The sequence below is a fragment of the Pundamilia nyererei genome, unplaced genomic scaffold (assembly GCF_000239375.1).
Source record: "Pundamilia nyererei isolate P.nyererei 1_Seehausen unplaced genomic scaffold, PunNye1.0 scaffold00111, whole genome shotgun sequence".
NCBI classification, from domain to species: domain Eukaryota; kingdom Metazoa; phylum Chordata; class Actinopteri; order Cichliformes; family Cichlidae; genus Pundamilia; species Pundamilia nyererei.
This window is the reverse complement of record NW_005187512.1, coordinates 1539760-1558863: the sequence shown is the minus strand read 5'-3', so window position 1 is coordinate 1558863 and position 19104 is coordinate 1539760. Positions and strand designations below refer to the sequence as shown.

The window sequence follows — 19104 nt, the reverse complement described above, 5'->3', positions numbered from 1 at the left end:
TTCCTTGAAGATGTTCCCTCTCTCAGCCGAGAAGCTTCTTCAGTACTAAGAGCAACTAGTGGAGAGTAAGTAAGTAAGTACGTAAAACTTTATAGCATCTTTCTAGATAAAAGATCACAAAGTGCTTCACACAAGGATAACAAAGCATAAAACAAAACAGACAACAGTTAACAAAATGCAATTCTAAAAAGATGTGTTTTTAGTTGTTTTTTGAAAGAAGCTACTGAATCCAGAGATCTTATGCTCAGTGGGAGAGAGTTCCACAGTCTGGGAGCCACAGTGGCAAAAGCTCTGTCTCCCTTAGTTCTCAGCTTTGTATAATGAATGACAAGTAGACCCTGGTCACATGACCTAAGAGCCCTGCTAGGAACATAAGGCTGTAGAAGTTCAATGATGTAGGCAGGAGCTTGACCATAGAGAGCTCTACAAGTCAGTACCAGAATCTTGAAGTAGACTCTGAATGTGACGAGGAGCAAATGCAGCTGTATTAGCAACAGTGTCACATGTGAGTACTTCGATGTTTTGGTCAGAAGCATTTTGAACAATCTGCAGACGCTCCAGGGAGTTTTTGTTTAAACATGTAAACAGTGAATTACAGTAGTCCAGTCTTGATGAAATGAAAGCATGAATGACAATCTCCAGTTCAGTGCAAGATACAAAGGGGCTTAGTTTGGAAATGTTTCTTAAGTGATAAAAGCAGGACCGAACCAAAGATTTGACGTGAACATCCAAAGTGAGAGACGGGTCGAAGATTACCCCGAGGTTCCTGATGGATGATTTCACAAATGTTGCAAGAGGACCAAGAGCATTCATTGTCTTAGGTACGTGTCTGTCAGGAGCACATACGAGGACTTCAGTCTTTCCTTCATTAAGTTGGAGGAAGTTGTCAGCCATCCAAACTTTAACTGATTCTAAGCACTCATTCAAAATCTGCAGCTTAGAAACATCTTAGGGCTTGAAAGAAATGTATAACTGAATATCGTCGGCGTAGCAGTGGTAGCAACTGTCCTCAAAGGGGCTCAAAATATGCTGGAGGGGAAGTAGATATATTAAGAACAATAAAGGCCCCAGCACAGAGCCTTGTGGCACACCATAGGACAGGGACGTGGAAGATGACCTGTATTTAGAAACTGCCACAAAAAAGTAACGTTCATACAGATATGAAGAGAACCACTCTAAGGCAGATCCAGTTACACCAACCCAGTATTTCAGCCTTTCAAGTAGGCTGTGATGGTCAATGGTGTCAAATGCCGATGTGAGATCCAACATCACCAGAACAGAACATTTTCCTGCATCGTTTTCCATCAAAATGTCACTGGAGACCCTAAGAAGGGCTGTTTCAGTAGAATGAGTTCTACGAAAGCCAGACTGAAATTAGTTGAGAATATTATTTTTCTCTAAAACTGCTGTGAGCTGCTTAGCCACAACCTTTTCTAAAATCTTAGCAGTAAGTCCTTTAAGCCCTATGGGAGGGTATCCAGGAGGTTCATGGACCCCCTTTTGATCCTCTACCTAATCACACGAGCCAAGGTGTGACTCGTGTCTGCCATCTATAATCCAGTTTTGAGATCAGAAGCCTTAACGCCCACTCACATCCTGGGCCATTTGACCTCAGCAAATCAGATGATAGGATTTCCCACCTTGGCTCATGTGATTAGGCAGAAGATCAACAGGGGGTCCACAACCTTCTTCAGGACACTCCCATAGGGCTTAAAATCTGCGACTCTCCACCAATGGCTCTTAGAACTGAAGAAGCTTCTCGGATGAGAGGTGAAACGTCTTCAAGGAAACTTCAAGCTCCTTTGACTGTCTTATTCCTACAAGCCGCCCACCCCCGCCAAAACCCCCCTGATATATAAGATAAACGACATATGAAGGGAAATGTTTTTTATGCGTTGGGTAGAATTGCTGGTATGGTTTGTGTTTATTAGTCTGCTAAAAGTTAGGTGTCGCTGTAAATCAATGCAAAGGAGTTTTGACTTTATGCTATGATGAATGATGAAACAGGGCTAATGAGAATCATCTCTCCCACAATGAATTTGCCCCTATGCATAGATCACAAGTTCTCACCGGATGCTTGATGAGTTTTAAAATTATGAAAGTCATGCTTTGGCCTTTATCGCCAACAGATCAAAACAATCACACAGCTATTGGTGATTCTAGGTTAATGTGTCATCAAATGCTCACCACTACCACCATAAAAACAACCAAATGAGAAAATATGAAGAATGATCCTTCCAAAACAGACTTGGACAATCAATGTCAATGAGCAATTAAAATGGCACACAGTGACCAGACAACACGTATGTTTGTTGGTCACTTTCTGTACATGTACACTGTGTGTATGGATTACCAACAGAGCCAAGGAATGGGGAAAGAGACACTAAAATTAGCTGGCAGAAGAGTCAAAAAGGATGAATTAGTCTTCAGTACCCAATGGATCACACATATTTCTAATTAGTAAGTCACTTCTAGGATAAAGATGGTGTGCATAAGAGTGATTTTGACTAAAATGTGTAAGCATGTGTGACATTGTAATATTAGTTTTGCAACCAGATGTTTATATTGTCACACTGGGAACCATTAGCTGCCACCCATGTGAGCTCTCCTGTCAGCATTAGCTGATTTATAACACATATCAAAGCAAATCTTCTGACTTGTGCACAGCGCTGCTCCATCTGCAATGCTCATCGATCTGCCCTTTGTATCTCCATAAGCCAGAGTGCTGTACACTAATAGAGGAAGTATAAAGTAACTTTGTGACCTTAATAAAACCTTCAGTTTTTCCTATAGTCTGTTACGGACTCTTGAATCAAGCGGGTGAGCTGCACATTGACATGCCATAAAAGCAAACATCCAAACCTGCACTAGACGCTTAAAGTCTTTCCAACACCCACATGGACTTCCGTCTCTCCCTTCTTGATTCTGTTCAGTCTGCATGATACTGTGACACTAGTTCTCACATGAAAATGGCAGTCCTCTTCCATCTCAGGAGTATGACAGAAAGGGTTTGGAAGTACACAAGTGAAAAGAGGAAGAATTCATGTAGTGTGTAAAATTGAAAAAAAGACAGGTAAGGTTGAGAGGTTATGCTGGAGCTAGGAGAAAGATTTGGTTTGAGCAATTTTCAAGGGATGTGTTGAAAATGTCACCAAAAAGTTTCGACTGGAAGAAAAACAGAAGAAAAATCTGCCTCCACAAAAAGCCGAAGGTCATTTTATTTTAACAATAGAATTTGTCAGCAAGACAGAAGTTGAGACAGACTTGAAAAAAAAGCTTAATGAACTGTTGCAAGGTCTTAATATTTAGTAACTTGAAAATTTGATAATTAGCAAGTCCCCCACCGGCCCCTTCCACAAAGCAGTAACAGTAAAACGTTTGGCACAACAAAGGCTTTAGGTTGTATCCACAGCTGACATTTCTGAGGGTTTTGTTCTCACTGTTTCACAATGCAAAGGCTGTGCTGCAGTTCCATTGGATACTGAAGGTATGATGAAGCACTCTCTCTTCTTTTACAAAATATTCACTACAGTCCCACTGCAGAAATACAGTAATTTACAACCAGGACAGGACATCTGAGTGCAGCTAATAACATCAGGAGAGTGCATCCCATGTTAGTTCAGTGGGAGCCAGGTGGCCATCTGTGTAGCAATAAGATAATGCTCTCTAGAGCTGAATGTGAAGACTATGCAAAAATAGTTTATTTTGGGAGGTTAACATGGCAGATATTAGATCAATGAGCATATTTTTGCATTTGCTCTTTTATTATGCAGCGAGAGAAAGATGTATTTATCATGGGATATATCACAGAAGACTCATCAACCATGACTTTGTACTGATGATTAATGCACAAAGAAGTAGTTTATAATCATCAAAATTATTAAAGTTAAAATACCTTAAGTTTAGAAAGTCACTGGCTTGTCTGTTAGGTGAGTGCTAAACTGTTTAATAATAAAAGTCATTATTAGATGTGAAAAACTATGTTACAGATTGGACGTACAGCAGTACAATTTATAGCTGGTACTCAAAGGTGACCACAAATGTTGTTTGGCAATATATTGGCTATAAATTTAAATGCTATTCTCAGTAGTGTCATTTTATTTTATTTTATTAAAAATACACCAATCACAAGCCAACAGTTTTTAGAAGCACACTGCGCCTGCACATTAATGCCACTGTGTGCTCTCTTTGAGAGACAATTAATGTTGTAGAGTGTCAGTATGAGATAATATTTTTAACAAGGACTAGCCACTGGAGCCACAGCATGAAAAAGGGAGAGAAACACCAAGCATGTAAAGAAAACCCTGTGTAACAAAAACTTAATAGGCTTCTGGTTTTTGGCTCAGAATAGCTTCTAAACACACAGAGAAACACATAAGGGAACACAGACTTGTTAAATGTCCCAGTAGGATGTTTTTGGCAACTGTGCCCCAATTTCATTCCACATTTTCATTATTTTTTTTTCACATTAAAATACATTCAGGCTGAGGAACTAACAAAAGTAAGCAACTCTGAGATGTCAACATGAAGACCAAACTTGTCCCATGTCCCATGACTAGCCATGCAATTGGGGAGCCAATGTTAAAAAACTGATTATGGATGGCAGACAAAATATATCGTTTTTTTCTGTTTGGATTTTGCATGTTCTCCCCCATATCTGTGTGGAAAAACAGGATTCTAAATGGGCTGTAGGTGTGAAGGTGAGTGTGAATGGTTGTCTGTCTCTCTGTGTTAGCCTTGCGACAGATTGGGCTAACACAGAGAGGTGACTGTGCAGGGTGTACACCCTGCCTCTCGCTCTGCAGCAGCTGGGATAGGCTCCAGTCCAACTGTGACTCAGAATTTTCTTCTGCTTTTGTATGTGTCCCATTGTGTCCAAAAGTTTTAGACTTTTGGACTTGTTGGGGATTAAGGCACAACAAAAGAGTCTTAATGCAGGTAAGTAAATCCCAAAAAGTTGATTCTTTCCATCTGGACGAAAAGTTTTCAGTGGGAGAAAGAGCCAAACGTTCACTCATCCAAGTGACTTCTTCAGTATAAAGAAGTCAGATGAACAGAATCAACTTTTTGGGACTAAATAAACAACTCAAAATACCACTTGGCCCAAATAAAATTCACATTTTTTTATTGCTGGTCTTTGGTGATTTATATTTATATGACTATTTCTGATGTGAGCTGCTTAGTTTTGGAGACATTAACTGTAGACATGCCTCCATTCCTCTTGAATATGATAGCACTAACTGGCACTCTCGTAGTGCTCATTCCACTCTCAAAGTCTTAAAAAAATGAATAAAAGAGAGTGAGCCCAGCCCAGCCCAGTCTCACAACAGTTTGTGGAACAGTCATAAAAAAGTAATCCATATTTCATGTTGACTTCCATTAATTCCTATGTTTTTTTCATGATATCAAGCACAGATTTGTAAGTAATGCCCTTCAATAGGTAATAGGTTTCATGTGAGAAACATATTTTGTTTTGGAGAAAAAAAAGCAGGAGGTGTTACCATGGCAACCAGGAAAACAAAGTTTTATAATATGTGGCTGGCTTATAATTTAAACCAAAGTAAATAGTTTAATGTCTAAGGCTAACTAAGTTGCACCTAATGCCTACAGTTAACCCTAACCAAGTGATATAGTTACTACCAACTACCAACTATAACCACTACACATGAGAATGGATTGATAGAAACAACTTGGTAGATTATAGGTTGTGACTATATCACAAATTGGTGAGTTTTTACTTTTATTTTTTTAAATTACTAAATATTTAAAGTGTTGTTTGTATCTATGATGTCATATGTGAAATCGATGTATCGATGTGTGAGAAAACAGGTTGATCTCCAGTGAATGAGAAGCACTGGACTTATACAGGGAGGACTGTCAGTATCCATTAGGATCACGGCCATTATGTCCTCTCCTCTGTTCTCTCTGGCCGTTGTACTCCAAATCTCTCTGGAAATACTTTTTCCTTCTTCCACTTACATCAGCGAGGTGTTCAAGGCTGCACCTACACTCACCTCTATCCCTAACAAGCTGAAAACAGACAAATGGATGTCAGGTACGGAACAGCATGACATCTCCTGACAGATGCTGCGTTCAACCTATGGCCTTCACGACCACAGCTTGAAGAGGGAAAACCTCTTTTATGCCCAGTCTCAGCCTGGAGCAAAGAATTGTGGGGTTGCAACCCTGAAATAGCATGCTCACTCTTGGTCAATAACAAACAGCGCTGCAGTAAACCAAAGAAGAAAAACAATGGCTCCATTATTAGCCATGTTTCTCAGGCACATGATGATCTTTTTATAGTCAGAAGTGTTTATACACATATAACAATCACACTTAAAGTCTCTCTCTCTCTCTCTGTCTCTCTCCCTAACACACCTATATACATATTCATGTGCACATTCTAATAAAATTGAAAATGAATGAGAAACATATTAAATGCAGATTAGGAAACACCGATTACAAATCATATGGAATGACGGTTTCATTTATTGATTAAATTGAATCCAATTATTTCTGCATATTTCATCATTTTTAGGTTTTATTAATATTACTCCAAGAAGTCTGCAAGTTTTGGTACTCGGTATTCCCATTTCATGACTCAAATTCAATACAAAACAATTCGTGAGTAAGCAGACTGATTCATCTTTGAGATTTATCTGTGATAATTCAATAATAGCAATAATATAATGTTACTTGACTGTTATTCTGAAAGTGTTGCTGCTGTCATTAGTATGTTTTGGAATGTAAGTCATTTTATCCAATTATCACAATGTCAGAGGAATTTTCCTGTCATTGAACCAAAAGATCCCCCACAGTATGTGAATTTGTAGAAAGATTCGTGAGACAAACTCCTTTTTTAATCCCTGATGTATTTTAAAAATATACTGCTATTAAAAATTAACCATATCAAACATAATATGGCTCATTCTCCACAAGTCACACAGGCTCCAATATTACAATATCCAGTCTAACCAAACTATACAAGTTTCACATCTTCCCTCTGAAACATCAGTGTCATTGCTGCCTTGCATCACTGTCTGCTGTTTCAGCCATTCCAGCAAATACTTCTAGGCTCAGAAGGAATCTTCATTCCTCCTGAGCCTTTTTCATTACTCCCCAAATGTATGTTAATCTGTAGAGAATGATGGGAGATGATTTGGGGCAATAGAATATTTTCTGCTGGAGTTCTGATCATTTAAATAGTTGAGTGAGTTGTCTCACTGAACCAAAATAACATTTTACTATTTAAACGACCGTGCGATCGTGGCTCAAGAGTTGGCAGTTCGTCTTGTAATCGGAAGGTTGCCGGTTCGAGCCCTGGCTCGGACAGTCTCGGTCGTTGTGTCCTTGGGCAAGACACTTCACCTACCGCCTACTGGTGATGGCCAGAGGGGCCGATGGCACGATATGGCAGCCTCGCTTCTATCAGTCTGCCCCAGGACAGCTGTGGCTACAACTGTAGCTTGCCTCCACCAGTGTGAATGAATGAATAGTGGAATTGTAAAGCGCTTTGAGGGTCTCGAAACGCGCTATATAAGTGCAATCCATTATTAAACCTTTCATTGCATTAGTAGAGAGAGTTGACGGACGCCTGACAGGAATTGGGATGCAGTGAATTGTAGCATTCTACTAGATCCAGATGGATGCGCATCAACTTTGGGCTAAATGTACTTCAGCTTTCAGGCCCCTCTTCTGTGGGGTTTTCTCTGTGTTATTGTAGGATCTCTGTGAATGTAAAGCGCCCTGAGGCAACTGCTGTTGTGGTTTGGAGCTATAAGAATAAAACTGTAAAACTATAACCAGTGTGTTGGTTTTACAGACTTACTTATATACACATTCCTGCTGTTTGGCAATGCATGAATGGGGTTTTCTGTTTTCAAGATGTCCATATTTGGTATGGGAGCAAACATACACTCACATTATGAGCTAATGCTTGGTGCTTTCTTGTGTACTGTAACATCCATAAGTGTGCACACAAATGGTTTTCTTTTGTGATGAGAGAATCAGTCAGTACTGGGTGAACTCATTATAACGTCCATTGTTAGACCTACCTAAGCTTAAAGGCGTGCACATACAATGTAGGTAGAGACTCATAGCAGGGCAAACATAACTGCTGGAGATAATGTTGTGAAGTGGGAAATAATTAAAGTGTTATTTCCACAACCAAAACCGGGAATGCCCCCCTGTGACCAACTGTCAGCTCCAGGGCAATCACTCTGCCTTTTTGAGGATGGAGTTTAAGCCTAACAACAGGCAGGTGCAGCTGGAATGAGTTCAGCCTCACTCCAGCACAAACAATAAGGAGCTGTGCTACTTTAAGCTTCACCAGTTTGCTCTGCACTGGGCACCAGTTCCAAAGAGGATCTAAAAAAAATGCTGCTTTCGAGTGCCACACAGTCGCATCTCACACCTGAGTTCTTCTACTCCCACTGCAATCCTTCCTCCACAGTTTGCACCTGTGCTTCAGTCTAAGAATGCAAAGATAATAAAATATAAAAAGACACTATTTATTAAACTGAATCTTTTATATAAAATCCCGAGATAACTGAATACGGAGCATATCTTTTATACTATGACCCGAGATAGTTTACCGGGAGACAGAATAGTTTAACACGGGATATTTTTAACCTGACTAAAAATGTGTGTGATATATCACTGAATAAAGCCCCGGAAGTGACTTTCAGCTAGTAGGTCACACAGTTCAAGAGCTACACTGCCCAGCCAGGTCAGAACAAAAGTGTGCCCTATTGTTATCCCTTTAATTCATTCTCAAATGGAGACAAGTGCCCTTGTGGGCCCCCTTGTGGCTACAGGCACCCCAAGCAGGCGGTTAGTTAGCTTATGCATTGGGTCAGGTCTGATAACACTGCTTCAGAGGTGATTTCTGGCTTTTCAGAAAATACTTAATTGCCAGTAAGTGGAGAAAAAGCATGTTTAAAAGAGAATTAAATTGTCAAATTGACCATTAGCCGAGTGTCAGTGTTACAGTGACCTTCACCAGATTCTCTTCTTGACAAGATGGGAAAACATAAAAAATCCATGAAGACATAATGAGGTGCATGAGGGAGCCACTGTATGCAGGGACTATGCGTGAGCCCTCTCAAGGTTTGTAAAGCATCTGAGTGTGGGTGTTTTGCCATAGGGTTCATGCATTGCATGTGTGATTACATGTGTAATCAAGCCTCGCTATTCTGAAAATATCCTGACTGAGGGCTGCTTCTTGTTAGTCAGAGAAGGAGACAGACATGTCTGGGCTTAGGGCGCTGCTGCCATTTCAGAGTGAAGTGCACTACAGTGAAAACACACATCAGCAGGCTGGTATAGCTCCCAGGTAGCACTGGGACTCCAGACCTGCTTAACATTGCAGGCACAGCTTGTCTTCAGTTATTCTTTTTTTTCTATTCTCCCTCTCTGTCGCTTGCAATCTCCGTCTCTATGTTCAATATTCCTGCCTTTCTACTTTCCTCAGCAATTCCTTATGTAAATATATATTTTACAACACCTTTTGCTTTTGCGTTCATTATAAAAGTTATTTTTCGATGGCGTACATGCTGATATTCACCTCGATACCTGAGTTCAGGTACAGGCAGGGTAAATTACAGTGTCTTTGGTGCCAACTTAAAACTTTTCCTATAATTATAAAATAATTATAATAAATACATTATAATCAATAGTCCCATGCCTTGTTCGCCTGTTTATTCAGAGTTCTCCCATCCTGCATAAAGGGGCAAAGCAAATTCACAGTTTGGAGGGAAAAGAAGGTTCATTTGCATACATTTGCATCCTATTACCACATCAAACCTGCTGACTTGAAAGGGATGCCTTGATTAGGAACACCACCAAATTATTGTATGTCTACATCCTCATCCACTCCTCCACCCCACCCATACCTCTTACTATCTCCTTTCACTGTGAGTTTTATTACTGTGCGCTACACATCTTGTGAGTTTTTGTGCATCATTATCGAGGATAACGCTGCAATATTCTTCAAGCTTTGATGTGCCAAACACTTCCTGTAACCCCATCTCTGTCTCTCGCCTTTATTTTTCTGCCTCTTGCTTTTGTCTCGCACCATGAGGTCATGACTCTCCTTTTTCTCCTTCCTCAGTGTATCCCTGACAGCCTTGACAGAGCTGTCAGACATGTATGATATCTGGACGTACGTTTGTGTGTTGTGTGTCCGAACACACCTTTGAAATGCTTATACCCCTTTTACTGCCTATGACCGAATGTGGCAAATGGCATCATAGTAAGTTATGAGCCTCCGAATGATGAGTCTGTGTCGGTGTTGGAATAAAAATGTGATCCTATTTCAGCTCACTGATTTATATCACTGATTCTTATAATGAAAAACATCCTGGCTGTCACTCACGTCAAAGCACGAAACAGAAACGGTGCAAACCAGAAGGAAAGTCGATTAGGATTTTTGTCACAGCAGACAGAAATTCATCCAAACCAAACCCCAAAATTCAAGTCATGATGCTTATTTTTCATTTTTGCGTAATTACCTTAACTATAAACCTCATGTCTCTCAAGTCTAGGCACCAAATCTCAAGTGTTTTTTAAAGTGGGTTTAAACAGTGGATCTTTACAAAAATCACTGTGTTGTGCATCCCAAAAAGTGTTTGTTTCATGCATGTGCTATCTATGTTAATTTTACCAACTTTCTATCATTTTTGAGTTTGGTGACATGTGTTATTTTACTGCAAAGCAATACTCTAGTGCAGTATTTTGAAAAGAAAAAGATTTTAAAAAATACAATAGTGTCACCCAAGAATTAAAGTATTTAAAGCATTTTTACCCAATCGCTTCAGGATATTCTTCATCTACCTTCAAACTACCTTTAAAATGTCTTTTTGATTAATGATCATAATTTGTGTAAGTGCTATTACTCATAACAGTGTTGAATTTGACAATTATTTCAAGCTTTCAAGTGTTTCTGCGCTCTCACAGTGCAGATCGCAGTTCATGGTTCCCCATCACTGTCATAACAGATTCAACAACAAACACAACTGTGTAGATTCTTTTCCAGAGACAGTTTTTACCAATAAATTCACATAATTCATATTATGTTTATGATAAACAGACTCCACATTCTTACACACTCATTCCCACCCACACACGCGTGCACATGCGTGCATGCACAGTGCATGTGTACAGTACGTTCACCAAAGAGGCTTAATTGGATACTTTGTGCTGTTTACCAAACTAAGTGACAACTAATGCAATTGCACAATTAAAATTGGTAAATCTTTCTAATTGAGACAAACAAAACCATCAATACAAATCAATAAGACACTCAGAAGTTGCTGAGACTAAGAAATGGCACTGAGAAGACAGCTTGAGAAAACTCACAACCACTGGAAATAACACTAATCAGACATAATTCTATAATTACCGTCCAAATCTGAGCACGTCATCACTTCAGCAAAAGCTTCAAATGGACATAAGACGCTTGCACAACGTGCATTAGAGTCCTAAAGGTCTGGTTTTGATATAAATAGGCTGAATATAGCAAGGTGAGCATGTCAGCATCTTGTGAATATGTGTCTGGTTGGGTTTCCATCAGTACATGTATACTATCCCTGGGTTGCTCAGTGTGATGCTGAGTGCTGTAAAGCAAAACCATAAATAAATGCCGACTGGGGATTTTACACCAACGAAAACAAGCTAGTTTTGAATGTTTTATTTTAGTTTTAGCCACAATATGAAGCTTGATGGTAGCTGATTGAACTGCCAAGTGATAATCAAGCCTTCATTGTGTGCTAATTTAATCAGCAAACAGTGACACACTAACATTTGGCCACCACCGCTCTCTGTTCAGCCCCTCTCAGTCACCATGTCATCCAAAAAGCCCTTTTATTGCTTGTTTCCTGGTCCAAAATTGTCTTCTTTCCAGCTTCTGCTTTTCATTCCCAGGCACGTTGAGCGCTCCTCTTTGCATCTTGGAGGATTCGCTCACCAAAAGCGGTGCCTTCTAGCCACAATATGTGGTCTCTTATCTGTTTAATTTTCTCCCACCTCGAAAGCATGCCATGGCATCAGCCTTGTTTATTACTGTCAGAAAGACACCAGTGGAACTCCCACTGGTGTGCCATTATTATCGCACAGATGGCGAAGAGGGTTTAGAGAAATCGACAAAGCAAAAGAGAAGGAGAGGGAGAAGGAGAGAACAGAGAGAGGGAGGGCCGTCTGAAGAAAGAAAAGGGAAGAAAGATGGAGAAGAAGTGACTAAGAAAAAGAAGGATTTTCTTTTTTTATCAGCATCCGAGCGGTTTGTGAATTTAATTAGCAGTACAGATTTTTTAGTTTCTCTAATGACAAAATACTTTGACATTGCTTTGTTTCTAACAAATATTCTCTGTAGTGAGCATCTGACACACCTTTATCCTGTCAAGGTAAATCCCTGCTGACAGAAACAATATTTCCCAGAATGCACTGACCTCTATATACACACTCGTTGACTCCTGACAAACTCACAGTTGGAATGTGATGTCGGAGGGTATCTTGGGATAACTCTCACATGTGTCCTTTTTTGTGTGACTGATTGCATTAAGGGTTTTTTCCAAATGCCCAGAGCAAAGAGTTCAGGGCAGCGGAATGTGACATTGACTAAAGTCTCCTGAGCTTTGAGTATGAAATGCTTTCTGGAGTTAGTGAGCACTGGTTGAAAAATGGCTGAAAAGCAGAGGATTATCAAACATTATTTATAACCGTTGGCTCAACAGCATTTAAATGCCACTTGAAACACTGTTTGAATATTTGGAAAAAAATGTTTAAACCAAACCACGCTTGCTAACACTGGAAATGAGACAAAAATCTGATGTGAAGCAAAAAATCCCGTGCTGTCGATGGTCGATATTTTACTACAAGGTAACGGGCAGAAGATGCAAAGGTTTCACTCAGGGGAAACAAATTCTGCATAATGATCAGGCATCAAAATAAAGTAACATATTTGTAAAAACAACAAAGAATGTATAACATTGTGTCACATCACATTTTAATGGATACTCGTTAATGCAAACCTGTTTCCTGATGTGTTGTCATCATAAAGAGTCAAAGCCAGTCTATTAAATGCTGCTACAGATGCAGAGATACACACAAGGTGTCCCTGGCATTGATGCCATAACACACCAGGCACAGCAACCTTTTAACGAGCAACACAGTCCACATTTAAAGGCTGTAATTATCAAATGGGAACACTCACCTTTTAATTATGCTTTTACTTGCTGGTTAATTAGTTGGATAGATTGAGGAAAGCATTTTGGTTTGACTTAAAACATTCCCCATCAAACTGTGTTTATATGTGAGCACGTGGTTCTTTACCTCATGTCTATCTTTATCCCCATCACCCAGAGCATCACGATAACAAACCCAAAAGACAGTTTGTGCAGTTTGCTGAAAACATTCTTTTTTTCCCAATTTATGCTATATTTAAAAACATATATAGTGAACATGACATGACACTGGAATTCTGACACAAATGTGTCACACGCCTGTGTTTTTCCATATACATTTTAATCAGCTTGTTTACTGGCAGCTTAAATGTGTGTTATGGCTGCTATATTTTCAATTTCATGCATGCTTCTTGTTAATTGGCTTGTAAGTGTGTGTATGTGTGCATGAGGAGGGGAAGTAAAGTCATCTATTCCCCTGTGCAGCCGCTCCTCGCACCTGTGCAGCCCAAGTCAATCTAGTGGGGCTGATCCATGGCTGAATGCTTTGGAAAAGCCTAAGGTCACCCAGGAAAAGACAAGACTGGAGTCCACAGAGATAGGAGGGAAGATGAGGAGGATTGTCAGTAAGGGAAGGAGGATTACACTCCAGAAAGCAGTGGAGCCTTACCCCTCCCATCTCGTTCTTCACGTCGTGCAGGAAACACAGGAATCCTTGGTGAGTGGGCGCTACAAAATATTCTATTCGTTCTTTTCATACTGTTTTATCTAAACTTTAGACGCGGCCTCCATTGCATGTTTTTTACCTGCACAACATATCAGCTCAAGGGTCATTTAATTAAGTGTGAAATAAATAAATAAATGAATAAATGATGAAATAATGAAATGCTCAAGTTTACAACTGTGGAGAGGTTCTCGTGTGGCCTTTCACTCTCAATGATGAAGCAAAAAAACAGATATCAAACAAATAAAATCTGAAACATCAGTACCCTTTATATCAGTACTCTTTGTCTTGAATAATGTTTTAAAGCTACACGGCTGTTTAGTTTTTCAATTCAGTGCTCTTGAGCAATGTGCTCCACATTCATTCAATCCAAAAAAGACCCCTGAGCAAAAAAGTGCAAATTAAAAGCCAGCAAGCCCCCTTCCATCATGTTTAGTGTTTTTAAAAAAGGTTTACAATGGGTCCCAAAGTAAGATTTTACATTGCTCAAAAACACCCTCACTGAATGAGAGGTCGACTGTATGACCCGCAACACACACTGAACCAACATCGTAGCTGGCAGTACGCAAGCAGCGCCAGGGTTCGTGCGTGATATATCTGGTTCCAACCTCCAGAGAGTATCTGTGTCACTGTCCTGTCTCATTGGCTCGGGCTCTGGAAGGATCTCTTCTAAACCCACACCATCTCTACTTGCCAGGTGAGATTTCCTTCCTGACGCTTTGGAATAGCTTCTCAACAGAGGGCAGTGAGACGGGCTTAGCTAACTAGGCACAAGGACACAGTTTTTGCCTGGTCACTCTGGCAGAAGGAAATAAATACTAAACTGTCCAGAAACCAAATTCATTGCATGCAACTCTGAAGACAGAATAAATAAACTGTTCCAAGAAAGAAGTGGTGAAGTGAAATTTCCTGGATCGCTGGCTCAGTAGGAATCAGCGTATAGCAGAATCGTTACTCGGGGCCAACAGTTCTCTCTAAAATCAGAGGATAAGAATAAAGAGATAAATGACTGCAATAGTGTTTAGGAAAAATGGTCAGAAAGATATTTAAACAGACATTGTTTGAAGCAGTAATTACACCAAAGCTATTATTAGACCTTTGGTCCTCTTCAGAAAAAAAATCACGCTTAGCTCAAAAAGTAATTAATCAAATTCAGTATCACATACTTTTAAAACTCAATGCATTGGCCTCTTGCCATGTTCTTAAAATATTATCTTAGCACAGTGACTAATTTCCTGGTTAGCTGAGCACTAATGAATGCCTGACTATGTTGCCCAAAGCATGGAGCACTGGCATGTATGCACGGTGGGTCTCTGTGTGAGAGGACGAGCAGTCCTTATGACTCACATCTCCTTCTGACTCTGCAGCCATCCCATAAGGATGGCAAACGCGAGCGTTGCACACAGTGTCAGCGCTAAACAATGCTCCCGGGGACAATCTACACCTGTTTTACAGCTGGCTGGGAATGCCACTTGATACTCGTCGGAGGAAATCATTGCAAAAAGGATCAGGTTTCGTCTTACTAACAAAAAATGATTAATTCAGTGGCAAATAATGCCACAAACCGGCTCAATTTATCCCCATTTACTGTCTGAATTGATCAGGATTTTATAAGTGGATTTGTCTCAATTTGTTGTAAACACAAACTGAATCAGATTATGCATTGATCTCACGCCTGCGGTGAAAATCATCATTCTTTTGTTGATGATGATAAATTAATGTCTCAAAGCGAGTAAGCTGAAACAAAATGTATCCTCTTTTATATGGTTTGTAATATTTAAAGGCCTCACTCAGGAAGTAGATCAACTTCTGAAGTATTCCTATGAAGCATTATCTTAGTCTAACCAGTTCCTAAATATTAAAGATGATCCTTTCTAAACTCCAAATGTTATCTTTTAAGCAACACACTTAGTTTTACTGCTTTGTCATACCAGCTGTTATTCAGATCCAGAGTGAATGTCGTATTGCTCGATGGTCCATACAATTCCTTTAGAAAGCTCACTGCCACGCGATTAAGCTCTCTGCTGTTCTCTACCTCACAAGCATTAACATTAGCAGGCAGCCTGATCAAGCAGTCTCGGCATACATTACAACCCTCCTCTCTTTAACAGCTGAGCTTGTCCACAGATTATTGGGTTGTCATGGCAACAGAAGCGAGCCAGGGAGGACAACAGTCCTCCCCCATCTCCAACTCCTCATCCACCTACACCTTGGTCTTTCTCACCCATTTTCTCTTTTCTGTGCTTTTCTTGTCATAGTTCAAGCTACAACACTGTTCTTGTAATAAAAGAGAAAAAAAACCAGATTGTTCTGGGCTTGGTGGAGTTTTTACTAAACCTCACAGTGCATAATCAACTGAAAACTACAGAAGTGGCTAACCAATTTAGAGCAACCTCTAATATCTGAACCATATTTTATATGGCAAATAACCTATTCCAGAAAAAAATTAACCCCCCTTCCCAAAAAACAGCATAATTTATCTGTAAAGTCCAAATCCTGCTGTCTGATTCTCCGTAGCTCTGTTGACCCCATAAGCATGATAACAGTCCATTTGTTGGCCGAAATCTGTGATTCTAAACTGTAACTGCCTGCAGATGTTCAACTTGAGACCGGCTACTGATTACTGGCCAGCAGCATGCAAGCAGACTTGTAAACAGAAAATAACAAATTTCCCATGTGAGATGACTTCTCACAGTATTGTGGTTTGTTGTTTTTGTGTAAGAGACCGCATGTGTGGTGTTCAAATGCACAATGACCACTGCATCTCATATTCATTTTGATCTTATTTTTCCAGCTTAGCGAGTCTTCCATTGCTTGAGTAGAATCCCTCCTCATTTGTGGATGCTCACATGCACACTTTCACATGCGTATGGATGTATAGTCGTAGCTCAGGGCTGGAAAAACACACTCTTTGAAAAGGAGGTCGGATGGAAGTCCGGAGGTTAGATTTTGGAAGAAGTTGTTCTGGGACTTAATTAGTAAAAGGCCCCACATTTAAAGGGGCTAAATGCCCACGAGCTCTACTCTCAAATCTGGGACAAATAAGGTGCACGTAGATATTAATATAATGCTCACAGACACATAGCAGGAAGACAAAGATGCAAGAATCTTTTGATAAAGTACGTCAAATAAAGAAGCAGTCCCTACAGATGCTGCTACAATATCAAATACACTACATTCACTGGATTTTTTTCTTAGCTTACCCCTTCACAGTGGGTGGCAGTTGCCAGCATAGATTCACAGCATTTATAGTCATTGGTGCGCACGTTCAGTATCTCACAAAGCTTCCTTAACCAGTAGATCATTCAATATGCGACTACCTGCAGAGCTTTTGGGGCAGGAGGAGGTGAAACCAGGAAGAAGCATAATTAGCCGTTGTTGAGAAATTAGTAGTATTTGTTTAACACTAAACAGCAGAGTGGATTAGAGGAGAGTGTGCTGCCTTTTTAGGTCTTGACCTCTAAGACTCCAATCATTTGTTCACGTTAACCACTGTGAATAAAAGCTTCTATCTTTAAAGAAAGAAACAGAATCATCTTGCGAACCTCTCGATGAGGTGATCTGAGTGTTTGGCAGGGAGATTCGTTCTCTAAATTGTTGCATATTTTATTATATTTGGTGTAGGGCAGGGCCATATCATACCATTCACAGTAATACTGCTATAATATAGGCAATGATAAGAAAATTAAATATCGCGATAGAATATGGGTAAAACATGCATTCGCAGTGCCTTTGTTTTCATACGCACATGGTGGAAAAGCATGGCAGCGATGGAGAATGAGAAGGGTGAAAGCAGATAGTTGAATGAAACAGATGAACCAGAATTGGTTTGTAAAAATGTGCAACTTCAGTGGTTGTGGAAGTGGTTTGGCTTTCATCCATCAGATACACACCAAAGCACAATGTTTGACAGAGCATGCTAGCGGGCGGTCGTTATTACCGTGTTTTTGGAAAATACGGCACACTTAAAATCAATCCTTTGATTTTCTGAAAAATCGACAGAGCCCCTTATAATCTGGTACACCTCATGTATGAATTCTGGTTGTGTTTACTGACCTCGAACCGATGTTATGTGGTACACGGCGCTCAAAGATCTGTCAAAAAATGTTTTAGTACGAAGCTATGAAGCCATACCACTTGATTGATTGTTGGAGCATTACAGCTACCCTAGTCAGTAATATGGACTTTGCTTTAACATAATATTACCGTATTGTGTGTGTATAACCTCTTTTTAAGTTATGTGGATATTATACATCGTTATGCTGAGGATATGTCGGCCAATTTCCACTGGAAATATCTTTTAGTTAAACTGTCAGCAAGGAATTTGCATTTGCACTGTTAAGTTTTTTATATAGCTTTAATGCACATAAAAAAACTGCTGCTTGTTCAAGTGAAAATACATTAACCCTTTAAGACCTACCATAGAGCCAAGTCCGCCAGAGCTTATATTATATTTTTACATTTTTTAGTGCCATTTTTGGGAGCATTTGAAGTTGCTATACATCAATACAATCATTATAGCCCAAATTTTAATAATATGTCTGCATTAAGTGCATAGTAATTACATAAATTGCAAAAAAGTGCAATAAACTACAAAAAATTGAAAATCGTTTTGGTTTTTTTTAACATATATTTCTAGTTAGAGAAATTTAAGAGGCTTATCCCTCAAAACTGTAAATACAAAAAAGTTTCCCACCACAGGAAATTCATTTTGAGTGTCTTCATAGTTTATTTTTTTTGAAATACACCAATTTTTATATAATGCAGGAAAAACGAAAATAAATATTATAATGCAAATTTGCAAAAAAAACAGCATATGCATCAAAATAAACTATTTCCAGCAGTGCAATTTGAGTTCTAAGCATCCCAGGAATGATACAGAAAGTCATAAAGTCAAACATAACTTTTAAAAACACCAGTATAGTCTTATAAGGTCCTGAAGGTAAAAAACAAACAAAAAAAAACTACATTTCCGCGAAAATGATGTCATTTCCAGTTCCAGGCAGGTAATGGCGGACATGCGGTAGTTTGCGCTGATGTCTATTCTGAGGTAGGAAGTGTTACGAACAGCTGCTCGTATCAGCAAAGCGTGTTTCTGGAATATTATGTTTTTGTTGCTGCAAGTGGTTAATATGCAATTTCTTTCAAAGCTATATGTGGAAGGAAACCGTGACCGAGGACAAGCTGATGGCATAAGATGTA

At 39.6% G+C, this 19104-nt stretch overlaps 1 protein-coding gene across 2 annotated transcripts in view; it reads right to left on the bottom strand.

Moving 5' to 3' along the window:
• The window catches only part of nrg3a (neuregulin 3a), a 342494-nt gene that overhangs the window by 127665 nt on the left and 195725 nt on the right, over positions 1 to 19104 (bottom strand). The window lies entirely within an intron of this gene.